Consider the following 15,775-nt stretch of genomic DNA (forward strand, 5'->3'; position numbering starts at 1 on the left):
GGGTGAAGGAAAGAAGGAGAGAGAGAGAGAGAGAGAGAGAGAGAGAGAGAGAGAGAGAGCTTACTATCTTCAATCAAATCTATGTAACTATCTTCTCCCCAGGCCCACAACCTGTTAGGAAAGGCACACTTCCTGGTTGGCTACCATAGCCTCAGAATTAAGAATATAGTTGACAAGCAAACCCAAGATCTTTGCATTCATGGCAAGGATGGAAAGACAGAAGAGCATAAGGAAGTAAAGGAACTAAGGAAGAAAAAAACCTTTCGAATACACATAAAAATTCTACAGCAAAGCAGAAATTCTATCCTAGATCCAAAGCCATGCATTAGCTGTAATTCTGCTGGGTTCCTAGCAGCACAGCGCAGTAAGAGGCAGGCAGCTGAGACTCTCAGAGACTTGATGAGACAGCTGTAGAGCAGCCTCTCAGCACCGCATGCATGCTTGTGCACCAGGCACCAGAAGACATGATCTGCCTCTATTATTCCTAGCCCTCACACCATCATAATGAGTATTAGAGTCCTTACTGTTGAGGACACTAGGGTTTAAAGAACTCAGTTGGTGACATGACCTTTTCTCCTATGTGGTAATCTTTCAAATTAATGGTGACAAAAACATGCTACCTTGGCTTCCTTTACTGTGAGAATTTAGAGAAAAGTATCTATAGAATGGGACGTAAGTGGTCCTGCTGTCAGGGCCATCACCTATGCTAGTGAAATGCTTCCTCCTAGTTCTGTGGGTGTGATTTGAAAGTCTCAGAGCTCTCAGGCAATTTTTTTTGTTTTGTTTTGTTTTGTTTTTGTTTTCTGTGCCAAATTTGTAGTGTGAAAATTAATGAAAATTCAAACTGTAGCCAAACTGCCTCCATTGTAAGCTATCAACAGTGGAATTACTATACGTTCCCAGAATTGCAAGGGAAAATGGAGGAACTTTGTTGAATCAATTGCCTGGACCTGATCACTCCTGCCATCTTTCTAGCTGTTTGATTATCAACCCTGGAGCTTCAAAATGTCTGTTTCTTCAGCAACAAGTCTGAACTGATTCATTAGCTTGCATTTTGAAGATTAAAACATGGAGGTGTTATCACGGAACAAATTCTAGTCGGCGTTCTGCACCAAGGCTTACCTCCCAGCAGAGCGCTGACATATCTGGATGATAGCAACATCGCTTGTCAGTAACTGAGACAAGACTGACTTTTAATCCTAACATCACCCAAGTCTGAATTCCTGGGTCAGCCTGCTTACCCTTTCTGCATCCCAAACTGTCCGTGGTTTACAAAAAGTATAAAAACTGTAAATTACTTACAGAAGGATATGATAAGTAACCAACAAATGACATTTATTTGGCACCAATTCCACTCACAATAAAAATAAACATAACAATAAAATCTCCCACAATTGCAGATCAACATTGAAATGTTACTAATTCCTATAGTAGTCAGTCTATTACTGCTTATCTGTCAGATAGCTTGTAGTCACAAAAGCTTAAGTTTCTGAAATTTTTAAAATACATTTTTATATTTACTTTTTGTTGTTGTTTGTTGCCATTCCTTTATGCCTTCTCCTATAAAACATCTTTGTCCTGAGGCCTCTAGGGATTCAGTGATGACTAGACTCAGGAATCTCGCTTGGTCCTCATTAGGCTTGCAGCTCCACCATAGGGAAGGAGGAGTCAGAGAGTCAAGCTGAGCAGGAAACAATAAATCAGGCTTTTACCAGGCCAACAACTAGGACACTTAGAAACAATTTAAAGAGGTACCAACAAACACTGCTGTGGAGAGGCCAAAGAGTTGAAAGGTCCCTTTTCATCTCATCTCAAGAGCTAAGTGCGAGGTCAAAGCCTCAGCTCTGACAAGCAATGGGAGTGTGCATGCTGACCTTGTGTTGAGTCCCAGTTGGACGAGGCCTGCATGTCTCTACCCAGACCTTAGAAGTCATGACAGTGTGTGGAGCCCGTGTGACTGCAGAGCTAGATGAGGCCTGTGCGCCTCTACCCACAGCCTGCTGGCTTCAAAATGTTTAATGACAATGTGAAGTCAAAGAAATGTGGCCTCTTCCCTTGCTGGCTGAAAGGATTCTTAAGGAACTCAAAGACAGTCTTTCCACTTCTTCCTAGTTCTTCTTAACAGAGGGCAAAGTCTCTGTGAATTGATAAGAGCATCAGCCCCGTTGTACCTGGAAAACTCTTTCCCTGGAACATTTGGGCACCATCTCTGACTCGTAAACTTTTTGTTGCTGTCTCTTCTGCATAGATCCCTTAGAGTCGAGGGAAGGGGTTTGGTAAAGATATCCAGTTTAATGCTGAGTTTTCTAAAATCTCTCTCTGTCCAATTGTGGGTCTCTGTGCTAATTCCCACTGACTGCAAGAAGAAGCTTCACTGATGAGGGTTGAGTGACACACTGCTCTATGGGTATAGCAACGTGTCATTTGGAGTCATATGCCTGCATAAGATATATACAAGTTAAAGTCAGACAAAATCCAGCATGAAAAAGTCAGCATGAAGTAGGGAAGATGGGCACAGATTCCCGCCACAACCAAGGAACTACTTGAATTGACACCTGCTGGGAGAAGGAAAAGAAGAGTTTTCTTCGGTGGATGAGCAGTTGTCCAGGACAAATTTGACTTCACAATCATCCTCTTTTGTTTGTTTTTGAAGTTGTTATTCTTGCAGTTTGAGAGACAGATTGGGGCCATGAAGTTTGGTGAACAGGGGAGAGGATTATCTGGGAGTATTTGAGGAAGGGGAAAAATGCAATAAAAGCATAGTATACAGAAGGTTTTTAAAAGAAAAAAGAACAGTCTGTGACATATATAAAATTAAGGCCCTTATGTTTGTTATAGTTATTATTATTACTATTATTACTGAGTAGGATGCGTATTTGTGGAAGTCTGAGGAAAACTTTGTTGAGCTCCTTCTTTCCTTTTACCTTTAAGTGAGTTGCAGGGTTCAAGCTTAGGTCATCAGTCTTGTGCTACAAGAGCAGAACTTAGGTTGTCAGACTTACAGGACAATGTGCTTAGCTATTTCATCAGTCCTGTGTTACTCTTTTCTTACACAGAAAACATTTCATCAATATGTACTAAATTATTTGATAGTATATTAGAAAAAATAAATGAACATGATGATATGGAAGCTAAAAGAGGGTAACAAAATGACATAGAAAAGGTGCTCCTCCTTTCTCCTCCATTCAGGTCTCCCCAGTCCTGCTACCATTAGTCTTAGAGTCCCCTCCTCTAGACTGTCTCCTCTCCTTTGGCAGACCCCAGCCTGCTTCCTACCAAGGACCCTGTAGCAACTCAGAGGAGCCTAAACCCAGAGAAGCTGACCTACATTCTCTCTTCTTCCTCCATTCCAATGTTCCTATTCTTGCAAACATTATCATCTACATCAGACAATACTCTCAAATTCCTTCCGTCCCTTGACAATTCATAACATCCTAGCTTTGCTTCCTACCAACACCCATGTAGAAAGTGCATGTGGTATAAGAACCAGGAGGGCCAAGCTGTGCTCTCATTCCCCTCCTCTTCCAATCCAGTTGTCAACACAACATCCAACTTCCAACTTGCCTGAATTCCACATTCTGTGCCTAGCTACAAACCAGTAAATGCCCCGAACCCTTATTTACTTTCACTCGACACCAATCTCCAGATTTAGTAACAATTGCACATTGTCTTTGCAAGCTCTGTCTGATCAGTCTTGTCTGCACTTTTCTCCAGGTTCCAGGCTCACCCTAATCCCATTCCTTGTAAAGCAGCCCAGGCTGATCAGCCCTCCTGACCTTAGCTTACCCTATCTCATCAAACATCCAGATACAACATATGCTAAGGTTTAGTCTACTGTGTTGAACTAAGTTCACAATCCCCTCCCAGTGTCCAGACCTACCTGTGATTACACATCTGTGTGAGGTTCTATTTTAACTCTCTGGAACCACGACTGCTCTAATGATTTTCCAAACTCAGGCCTTACTGATATATCATGAATGTTGTTCTATCCCAAGGCACTCAAGAAACTCATATGAGACATACTAATAACAAAATAAGTCCACATTCCCAGATCACATTTAAAAAAATACAATATGAAAAGACAAGATAGTACACCTCCCCCAAAGTCTACCATTCTGTAGAAATGTTCTCCAATGAGAATAATCTATATCAATCCCAGGACACAAAAAAATTAAAGTAAAAAACAAAAAATTTCATGAAATAATTCAAGGACTTTAAAGAAGACACAATATGATAACTCAATACATTCAAATGATTAACTTAAAGAGAACAAAGTTCTCTTTATGCTTGAGGAATGCCCAAGAAAACAAAAGTTTAAACTAAATGAAATACCAAAGATAATCTTGAATTATAAAATCAAATTCAATGCAAAAAATATTGATGAAAACTTAAGCTGAAATGAAAATGGAAATGAAAAACTCATTATTCCAGTTTAAAAAACTCTGGACAGGGAGAGGCTTACCAGTAGACTGGGTCAAGCAGAAGATAGAATACCAGGGGTCAAAGATGAAATAGAGATTTTATACCACACAAAATCAATGATTATAAAATTTTAAAAAATAAACACAGAAAAGAAATGTTCAGTAAATGTGTGTGGGGTATCATTAAAAAGACCACATCTTCAAAGTATAAGCACAGATGAAAGAGAAGGATCCCAGGTTCATAAAAAGACTACAAGAAACTTATAGAATAAAATTTCCCCAAATTAAGGAAAGGCACCCCATACAGATACAAGAAGCACACAGAACACCAAACAGAAGGAAACCATAGTTAAAACAAGAAATATACATAAAAAAAGAAAGGGTATTGAAAGCTGCAAGAGAAAAGAACATAAGCAACATACAAAGGAAAACCCAGCAGAATAACAGCTGATTTCTCAATGGGAGTTTTAAAGCCTGAAGAGTCTGGAGCAATGTTCTTATAGTTCTTAAAGAACATAGGCGCCAAGCTAGATTAATGAACCCCAAAATTATCTACCATAATGAGAAAGGAAAAAAAAATGTTCATACTGCAGACAGGCTAAAAAAAAAAAAAATGCTTATCCAAGCAAGCCCTCCAGAAGTGATACTTCAGATTGAAGAGATGAATAAGCATAGCCATGAGATTGTAGAAGGAAAACAAGTGATGTTAAAATTATTGAAACACAAAGAACAACTAAGAACACAAATAGCAGAAAGAAGAGAAAGACAATAAAATAACTATAAATCAAGATATACTTTCGATAGAAGTTTTAAATATTAATGCACTCAACACTCAAACAAAAGACAAACGCTATCTTACTGGACTAAGAAGCAAAACCTACCTTTCTGTTGTCTACAAGAAAGCAGAAGTTTAAACATGCACAGCCTTAGAGTGAAGAGATGGTGGGAAAGTACTTCAGGCAAATAGGAACTTGAAACAAGCATGTCATCCCAATATTTTAAAAAAAAGGTTTTCAAACCAAAATTCATCAAAATAGAAAAAGAAGGACATTTCATTTAATCAAGAGAATGATTAATCAAAATACCTTACAAACTTAAACGCATATATGTCAAGTTTTGCAGTACTCAATTACATATAAAGTAAACTTCTGGAATTAAAGACACAAATTAATACTATACTTATTAATAGTAAGTGAATTCAGCACTGCACTTTCTTCAATAGATAGGTCATCTAGACAAAAAATAAACACAGAACCATTAGAACTAAATGTTATCATATATCAAATAGACCTGACATTTATCTATAGAATATTCTACTCAAATCACAAAGAATGTACATTCTACTCAGCAGCCCATGGAGGCTTCTCTAAAGTATACCACATTGTGGAAAACAAAAAAAGAAAAAACAACAAATGCAATAAAACTTACAATCAAAAGCAAATAAATCTTTACTAAGTACACAAACTCATAAAGATTAAACAGCTTATTACTGAATGACAAATGAATGAGAGAAGAAATCACAACAGAAGCAAAAGAATCTTGGAACTAAATGAAAATGAAAACACAATACAACAGAACATCCGAACACATTAAAAGCATTCCTATGAAAGAAATTTATAGCATTAAGTGCCTACATTAAAAAATCAGAAAGAGCACAAATAAATGACTTAATGATGTAACTCAAGAATTTGGAAAAACAAGAATCAAACAAACCTAAATCGAGTAGATGGCAAAATATAATAAAAATCAGAGCAAAAATAATGAAAGAGAAACACAGAAAATGATACTAAGAATTAAAGAATTCAATACGACTGTTGTTTGGGAAGATAAACAAAATCCACAAACCCTCAGCCCATCTACTAAAAAGAAAAACAGATATGGCCCAAATTAACAGACTCAAAAGGGAGGAGGGATATGTTACAACAAGCACCAAAGAAACTCAGAGTATTATAATGAAATACTTTTAAAACCTGCACTCCATTATGTTGAAAATCTTAAAGAAGTGGTCAGGTTTCTAGATTCATCCAAACCATCAAATGTAAACCTTAGGGAGATCAAAACCTAAACAGACCAATAAAAATAGCGAGGTTAAAACAGTAATAAAAAGCTTTGAAAACACACGCAATGACCAGAAGGATTCATACCAGAATGCGTCCAGACTTTCAAGGAGCTATATAGCTAATTCACAGAGAGAAACAAAGACAGAGAGAGAGACAGAGAGAGAGAGACAGAGAGAGAGAGACAGAGAGAGAGAGAGAGAGAGAGAGAGAACTTCAAAACTACTTCATTGAAGCCAGTATTGCTTTAATATTGAAGTGAAGATAGCAGAAAAAGAAAACTGAAGACTTATATCCCACAGACATAAAAATATTTGGTAAAATACCTGATATATATGAAAGAGACCATCCACCATGATCAAGTTGCCTTTATCCCAGAGATACAGTGATAGTAGGTCAATCAATATAATAAATCATATAATTGGACTTAAGACAACAATCACATCATCTTGATCAATCACATATTGATCATCTCAATAGATTAATAAAATGCCTTTGACAAAAGCCAACATGTGTTCATGATAAAAGTCCTAAGCACAGAAAAACCAAAGTGAACATACCTTAACATAATAAAAGCTATATATAAGAAACCCAAAGACAACATCATCCTAAATCTTGTTTTAGAACCACAGAAGGTCCCATAAAGCCTGAGCAAAAGAAAAGAAAATGCTGAAGGGATTATTACTTCAGATTTCAAGATACATTACAGAGCCATAGGAATAAGAACAATATGGCCGGGCGATGGTGGTGCACGCCTTTAATCCCAGCACTTAGGAGGCAGAGGCAGGTGGATCTCTGTGAGTTCGAGACCAGCCTAGTCTACAGAGCGAGTTCCAGGACAGGCTCCAAAGCCACAGAGAAACCCTGTCTCAAAAAAAAAAAAAAGAACAATATGTTACTGTCACAAAAACAGACATGTAGACCAGCAGACTAAAACAGAAGACAAACACATGAACATGTAGCCATTGCTATCTGATATTTAACAAATATTTCAAAAACATTCACTGAAGAAAGGATAGCATCATGAACAAAACAGTATCTTCACATATAGAAAAATAAAATAAGTATCTACCACCTTGCATAAACATTAACTCCAAATGGATCAAAAGCCTCAATGTGAAACCTAAACTTCTTTAACAGATAGAAAACATAGGCAGTAGCCTATAGGTTATAGGTGTAGAAAAGGGTTTTCTGAATAAGACTCAACATATTACAGAATAGAAACAACTCTAAATGCCCTTCAACTAATGAATGGATAATGAATATGTGGCACGTATACACAACGGAATACTATTGAGCTCTATAGGAAAAATAAAGTTATGGCATTTTCAGGTGAAAGGAAGCAATAGAGATGATCATATTGAGCAAGTAAACCTAGACCTAGAAAAAAAGCTACCTGTTCTCTCTCATCTGCAGGTTCTAGCTACAAATCTTAAGATGTGAAAATATAACCCAGAAAAATGACAGAACCAGGACAGTAAAGAGTGACCGCGGGGCTGAAGGAAACACCAGGATAGAGGTGATATAAAGGTATAAATGAGAAAATGGAAGTCTTTTAATTAGAGAGGAGGACTGGCAGAGAAGGAAAGGGTGGGAGGAATAAATAACACTAAGGATATTTAAGAAGTCATAAGTAATCATATAAATTTATATTTACCTAAAATCAACTTTAATACATATAAATGGATGTATATACAAATGTATACAGTTAAATGAAATTATGCCTCAGGCTAACAATGCCCCCTTAAGAGCCATACACTAACAAAATCTCAAGTATCAGATATGAGAATCATCCCATTAATTGTTGCCAAGAGAGCCCAAAGCTCCCAAGACAATATAAAGTATTTCTGTTGCCCCTAATTGCCTCCTAGAAGTTGAAGATAAGTATCTATTGCAGAAGATACCATAGAACTTCAGACCTGAAAGAGTCAAGTTAGATCTGACCCAAAAGCTTTTTCCTTCAGAACGGTCTTTCATAATACCAAAAGTTGCTATGCAAATATCAAGGAAGAGATGTAATTAATAGTTGTACCAAGTTATGATTACTATGAACCACAACAATGCTCAGCATGGCAAGATATCCCTAAAGGTGCAGTAGTGATACACATACATTAATGATAATCAACAGTTGTTTAACTGGACTTCAGACCCACTTAGGAAGAGTGTCTCCCTACTCTTTATGATGTCATAATATTTGTATTATATTTATATGCCTCTCTATTGATGCTACAGATATTACATTTGTGTATCTCTGTATTTATGCTATAAAATTTTTCTACATCTGGGCATATCTGCATGTGTGGTATAATATTTTGATTATGTCTTTCGATCTCTATGCTATATTATTTACATCACATATTTTATCTTTATGTTCACAATAAAGTGTTTATATTATGTCTGTTCACCTCTCTATTCAATATAGTTTTATATTATGTTTGTGCATCTCTCTAATTAAGCAAAGTATTTTAATACATCTGTGTATCTCTTCATCTTACTGTATTTATAATAAATAAGCATTTTTCATTGAACTCCTAAGTAACATGTTTTGTGTTTGTACTACAATTTCTCTTCTTATTTGTGAAGTTAATTTGTCTATCCAGTTTGTCAAACATGGATATGTGGTTCATTTATTTTATACAGTGAACATTTCTTGTTTAAATATACTACAATGATTTTTAGGTTGGTGGTGTGTTTTGAACATGATGTACCCATAGTATCTGGTATCTGAATACTTGGTCTCAGACATTGGGCATGGAACTAGATGGTTTGGCATTTGCCATGCTGGCTTTTGGTATTGTTTTGGTACAGTATTTCCTTACTACGTCCCATTCCTTGATTTTGGAGTGGTAATGTACATTATCAATCATACTATTGGGAGTAATTGGTTTTTTTTTAATTTATAGAGTTTACAATTAAGAGATTGCCTAGATTCTCAGAAGTGACTTTAGTCTCTGTATTTTAAACAAGGCTAAGATTGTGAATGACTATAGAGAGTTGCAAAGTTAGACTAAATGTATTTTACATTATGAGATGGCCATAATCCTATGGGAACTAGAAAGTATAATGTTGTGGTTTGAATGAGATGATGTCTCAGTAGTCTCAAGCATTTGAATACTTTGAATACAGCTGAATATTTTACATTATGAGAGGGCCCCAAGACTATGGAGGCTAGGAAGTAGAATGCTGGGGTTTGAATGAGATGGAGCCCCAGGAGTTTCAGGCATTTGAGTACTTACTCCTCATTGGTGACACTGTTTGGAGAGATTTGGGAGATATGGTCTTATTGGAGGAGGATATCCCTGGAGGTAGGCTTTGAGAGGTTAAAGATTCACACCATTCCCACTTTGCTCTCTTTGCCTTCTTCTCAGAGTTCAAAATGTAACTTATCAGCCACCATGCTTGATGCTAACTATCAAGCTCCCGAGCCATAGAAGACTTCTATCTTTTTGGAACCATAGGCCACATAAAAGCATCCTTTTAGTCACCAATCCAGCTGGCCTTGGTGAGCTCCCAATAGATCAGCCCCACTGTCTCCGTGGGTGGGTGCACCCCTCTTGGTCCCGACTTCCTTGCTCATCCTCTCCCTCCTTCTGTTCCTCATTGGAACTTTGGGAGCTCAGTCCAGTGTTCCAGTGTGGGTCTCTGTCTCTATCTCCATCCATCGCCAGATGAAGGTTCTTTCCTACTTCTTGTTCTGGCTTTGTGGGGGCTTAGCCAGTTTGGATGTTCACCTTCCTGGACCAGGATGGAGGGGGGAGGACTTTGGACTTTCCACAGGGCAGGGAACCCTGACTGCTCTTCCGACTCGAGAGGGAGGGGGAGAGGAGGGGGGGAGGGTGGGAGGAGTGGGAGGCTGGGAGGAGGTGGAAATTTTTTTTCTCAATAAAAAAAATTACTAAAAAAAAAAAGCATCCTTTTATAAGTCGTCTTGCTCATAATGTTTTACCACAGCAATAGAAGAGTAGCTGACACTGTTGGTATGTTTGTTTGTGAGAGAAGGTCTCACTAGTGCAGAGTACCTGGAATTCACAATAATTCTGCTCATTCTCCTGAATACTAACACTGTTCATTTTTTTCATACTAATGATCCCTTCTCTACAGAGTGTTTCCGTTATTCATAGTTTTTCTGTATAAATTACCTATTTCTTTGTAACACATGTTTCCTTCTCTAGGGCATATACAATTAGTCACAGACAACTTTCACTCTCTTCTCTTTAGCCAAACAGCTTCCTAAAGGATTTCATGTCCATTGCTATTTCTACCACAGCCCATGTTCTTACTGGTTTTGTTACTATCAGAGTTAAAGTTCTGTCAGTCTGAGATGGAGTGATACCTTATAGCTGTGTAAGCTGCATTCCCCATATAAAGGGAAATCAATATTGTGTCCTAATGGCTACAAGATGCTAGATATTGTTTTATTTCTTTTTCTTTATATATTATGGACTTATTAGAACTGTTGAATAATCAAAGCAAAGACCCTTTGCCAAATATATGCTTTCCAATTTACTTCTAGACTACAGTTTTTTTTCTTACTTAACTTTTCAGATAGAAAATTATTTATTTATTTATTTTTTATTTATTTATTTATTTATTTTGAGTACAATATTCTGTCTGTGTATATGCCTGCAGGCCAGAAGAGGGTACCAGACCTCATTACAGATGGTTGTGAGCCACCATGTGGTTGCTGGGAATTGAACTCAGGACCTTTGGAAGAGCAGTCAATGCTCTTAACCACTGACCCATCTCTCCAGCCCGATAGAAAATATTTTTAAATTGTGTTGTGGTGCGGGGGAATATAGGAGTGTGGATGGTTATGAGTGTGTATGCATGGTATGTCTCTGTGTGTGTGTGTGTGTGTGTGTGTGTGTGTGTGTGTGTGTGTGTGTGTACAAATATAAAAGGTCAGAGGAGGACATTGTATGTCTTTATCACTCTCCATCTATTGCCTTCAGACAGAATCTGTTACTGAATTTTAAGCCCATTGTTTCAAATAGATTGGGCTGACCTGTGATCCCCAGGACCTACCTTTCTACAGCTCCTAATGGTATGATTCCAGGCGCATTTGGTCATGCCTGTTTTTTACAAATGTGCTAAAGATTTGGTCTTTGGTCCTCATACTTGTTCAGCAATCATTCACACACTGAACATGTGTCCAGTCCAAAGATTTTACTTTTAATATAGACAAATTATTATTCTTTTGCTTAAGATTCTAGCTTTTGTGTTGCTTTGAGAGATAATAGCCCCTAGTTTATAAATTTATTCTAAGAAACTAAATGAACATACTGGAGACATTTAGAATAGTATGTAGTACTAGTTAAGTGCTATTTTAGTATTAAGCAAATACAACTAAACTAGCATTATGGGGAAAGAACTATTGGCAGGGAAGGGGCAGATATGGTAAGGGAATTTTAGAAATAAAATTTTGATAGAGAATTGCATTCCTACAGGAAATGATCTTTAGAGAAAATGAATAAACCTAAACCAAACCAGTGAGGTTCTACAAGATTCAGGCTAGACTCTCCAGCTCAGTAACTATAAACAGGCTTGTAACAGTTCTATAACCCACAGAGAAACAGCTGGAATGTGTTGGTCAGTGTTCCTACCATAAACAGAATCATGGGTTTAATATTTCCTGTAATTTCTTTAGACCTTATTTCCTCTTGGGACTTTTTCTCTCTATTTTACAGTGAATTATTGTTAAAATTATCTTTTTTTCCTTGAGCATTCGCTAGCTCTCCCCATCATCTGCATGTTGATGTGCAGGGCTCACAGAAGACAGAGTGAGCACATATCCAGGGAACCCAGGCAAGCCTTCTTTTTCAGTGTTACACAAAATTCCCCATGCAACTTTCTCTTAAACACAATGAGACAAGAGCTTGAGTAGCCAGCATGTCTTAAGACTCACACTGGTTGTCAGTAAATCAACAATTCTGATTCACACTCACTATCACTCACAGCTCACAAATGAACTGTTTCACAGAAATTTAAATGCAGTCTGGATCATGTATCACTGGCCTGTCTAGCATTGCCACATCTGCTTATGAACTCCAGCAGCATTCTGCAAATCTGACTCCAGAAGGTTGACAGAGGCACATTGTCTCAGTTCTGTGACCTAAAAGGTTGCCTATCTATGCTAGAAAATAAGCCTGTTTAATTGAGACACCCTTATTAAGAGCTACTAATAAAGCATTATAAAGTTACTGGGAAAAAGTTGTTTAATTAAAAAGAAACAAAAGCAACTATAACTTTATTATGTGAAAATAATTTTGGTTTATGCATATTCTTTAGCATTTTAATGAACCTATATTTTTAAAATTAAAAATAGTTATACTATTTTGTGATCATTTTAATTTGGCAATCCTGGGTATAGGTCAAAAAAGTTACCTACCGTATTATTTGAATCGCTTCAAAAATATCCATTGGAGTGAATATAAGGAGGAATAAATAACACTAAAAACCTTTCAAAAATATCTCATGGAAACCTACTACTCTAATCCTCCTAACACACATACACATTTTTAAAGTTAAAATGAAGCTACTCTCTAAGAGAAGCAATGCCTCTCCTAGACACCAGAGACTAACACAAAAGCCCAGTCATGAATGGTTTCTTTTTTTGGAGTGTTGGACAGTCAGGTTCCATTAATACTCAATCAGCACAGGATATTGCCAATGCTCTTGGTGGCCTCCTATAACTTGACAGTAAGACCCTATTGCTAAACACGCCACATATTTGAATTGTACAACATGAGGAAATTAATCTGTAGTGAAAGAAGTTTAATCCCTACTGACTGGCTTTTATAGTGATAGAAGGTGCTCTGCAATCTGTTGGAGAGCATCAACTATGCTCTGCTGTGAATCTAGTAAGAAACAATAATAATTATCCTGGAGAGATATGCCTATGGGTGTAATAGTGGCACAAATGTCATCGGAGTAACCAACCCCTTTCTGATTAGATTTAAGTTCAGTCCCACAGGATGAAACCTGTATCTCACACTATTGTCAGGCCAGGAAACTATGGCTACACAGGTCATAAGCCATAGGGAAAACTTACTACTAATATTTTGCTAAGTGGACATGTTATTAATCTGACTTCTAATAACTTAGTATTTTACCTATAAGTTAGCATATTTCTCAGTCCCCATCACAAAAGCTTCTACTTGCAGCAAGGTGACTAATACAGGGACTCATAAGTATAGAATGAACAAAAAATAAATTGAAAATTACTCAGTTCTAAATATAATAGATACTTTACTCCCTATTACCAAGGCTCAGCGATCATTACAGAAGAGGTGGCAGAAAAAGCACAAAAGCCAGAGGCAGTTAATGGCTATGAATGACTAACACTGTCTTCCAGAAATAGCCCAGCAGCTGTAAATATGAACTCACAGCAGTTGTGACAGCATACACAACACCAAATCTCAGTTTGGATATCTGAAGATAGCACATTTCTTGGTTTCAAAATATATTAAGAAGCTACAGGACCACAAAATAATATGTTCATGGCATAAAACAAAGAACAGTGGAAGGTTAAATGGGGCACAAGTGCCTATTACAAAGTGTTTTTAAGAATTAGGTATTGTTGATGCCATTGCTAGACTTCTCAAACTAAGGCCTTCTGGTCTATACTGATTCTATAGCTACAACACCTCAGCTGTAATCTAAACTCAACTGCATGGAGATGCAGTGCAATTGTTAAAGAACACACACTATGGTCCCGTTTTAATTTTCCTTTGCCAGGTCCCTGTTTTTAATATATCTGTGCTGAATTCAATTTGAAATTATTACAGAAAGGAAATTTTCAAATTAAGTATGAAAAAAAAATCCCATGCCTTACAAATTTGCCCATTTTTCTCATCTGTGCTTTTCACACAGGAAGAGTCTTGGGAAAGAGAACACTTTTTTTTTTTTTTTTACTACACTTAATAAAATAGCATGAGTATGGTGGGGAGAGACTTAGGCTAGAAATGGTACTCACGATTCCTTGGGTCCTAAAGGTGAAAAGAATCCTCTAGGAAACCCCCCTCACCCATGGAAACAAACATCGGGCTTGTCTCCCCATTGTTTGCCATGGGAGTGCATGACAGGTGATCCCTGAGAAGCAACTCACCCGCAATGAAATCTTTTTCCCCTTCTCCTTATTTGTTTTCCTACAGTACTGGGCATGGGACCCATGTTTGTTCTGTGCTTGTGAAGCAAGCCCTCTACCACTGAGCAGCTCTCCATCCTGGATTTACTTAAATGAGGCGATCATCTTCCTAGTCGTTCTGCTCTTTCTCTGCCCTCCTTGCCATGTCTTCATCATTTTCTAAGAATCCACTCTGGTGAGACACCATACTGGAAGTGACAGACAACAACTGCTCATCCTCTTCTAAGAGCTGTGCCTGTGTGCTTCCTGATTCCAGATGAGTAGGGAGGAGCTTTGTGTCACACCCGCCCCCACAACAGCCCTTCAAACTTCTCTGAAACAGCAGCTAAAACTTCCCACCAAATCTTTTTTCAATAAGATACACATCCGTTTGCTAATTGCTCAATATGACATCTATAAAAATTTAAATAATCTATACCTTATCTACCAGTCAAGAAAAAAAATATTTTTTCAACGTAATAAGGTAAAAACAAATCTTAACCAGGAAACACATTCAACCTAACTTGTGCTTTAAAAGGTGCAAATTCAATGACTGTGAGACTTTGCCTCAAACAAGCAACAATAAAAATTCTTGAAAACAATCAATTAATAACTAACAAGAAAGAGATTTGTCCATTTAGTGAAAACTCTATTGTCTAATGAAATACAAATCAAATGTCTTTAATAGCCATAAATTTTACCTACCACAATTTTAACCCCACCATTCAGGAAATAGAAGCAAGTAGATATATCTGAATTTGAGACCAGTCTGGTCTGCATAATGAGTTTCAGGCAAACCAGAGCTACATAGGGGGAACTTTGTCTCAAAAATAAACAAACAAATAAAGGCCTCAAATGGGAAAAAGGAATAAAAGGTCTAGCTCTTGTAGACCAGGCTGGTCTTGAACTCACAGAGATCCGCCTGCCTCTGCCTCCCGAGTGCTGGGATTAAAGGCGTGCGCCACCACCGCCCGGCTGGTTACTAATTCTTACTCTTTGCTTTTGTAAACGTGAAAAGGGTTCTTAATATTCTTAATATACTATGAAGCAGCCATATAACAGGCCTGTCTGTGACTAATTTACAGTAAGCTTATAGCCATACATACCTTATATCATAGGCATGCACATGCAACAATTTTAAGTAAATTCACATAATATGTATAACACTATAT

The 15,775-nt window shown here is 37.3% G+C and overlaps 1 protein-coding gene across 1 annotated transcript in view; it reads right to left on the reverse strand.

Moving 5' to 3' along the window:
- Window positions 1–15,775, reverse strand: part of Sugct (succinyl-CoA:glutarate-CoA transferase) — a 663,319-nt gene that overhangs the window by 360,178 nt on the left and 287,366 nt on the right. The window lies entirely within an intron of this gene.

Source organism: Microtus ochrogaster, unplaced genomic scaffold (genome assembly GCF_000317375.1).
Source record: "Microtus ochrogaster isolate Prairie Vole_2 unplaced genomic scaffold, MicOch1.0 UNK2, whole genome shotgun sequence".
Taxonomy (NCBI): Eukaryota; Metazoa; Chordata; class Mammalia; order Rodentia; family Cricetidae; genus Microtus; species Microtus ochrogaster.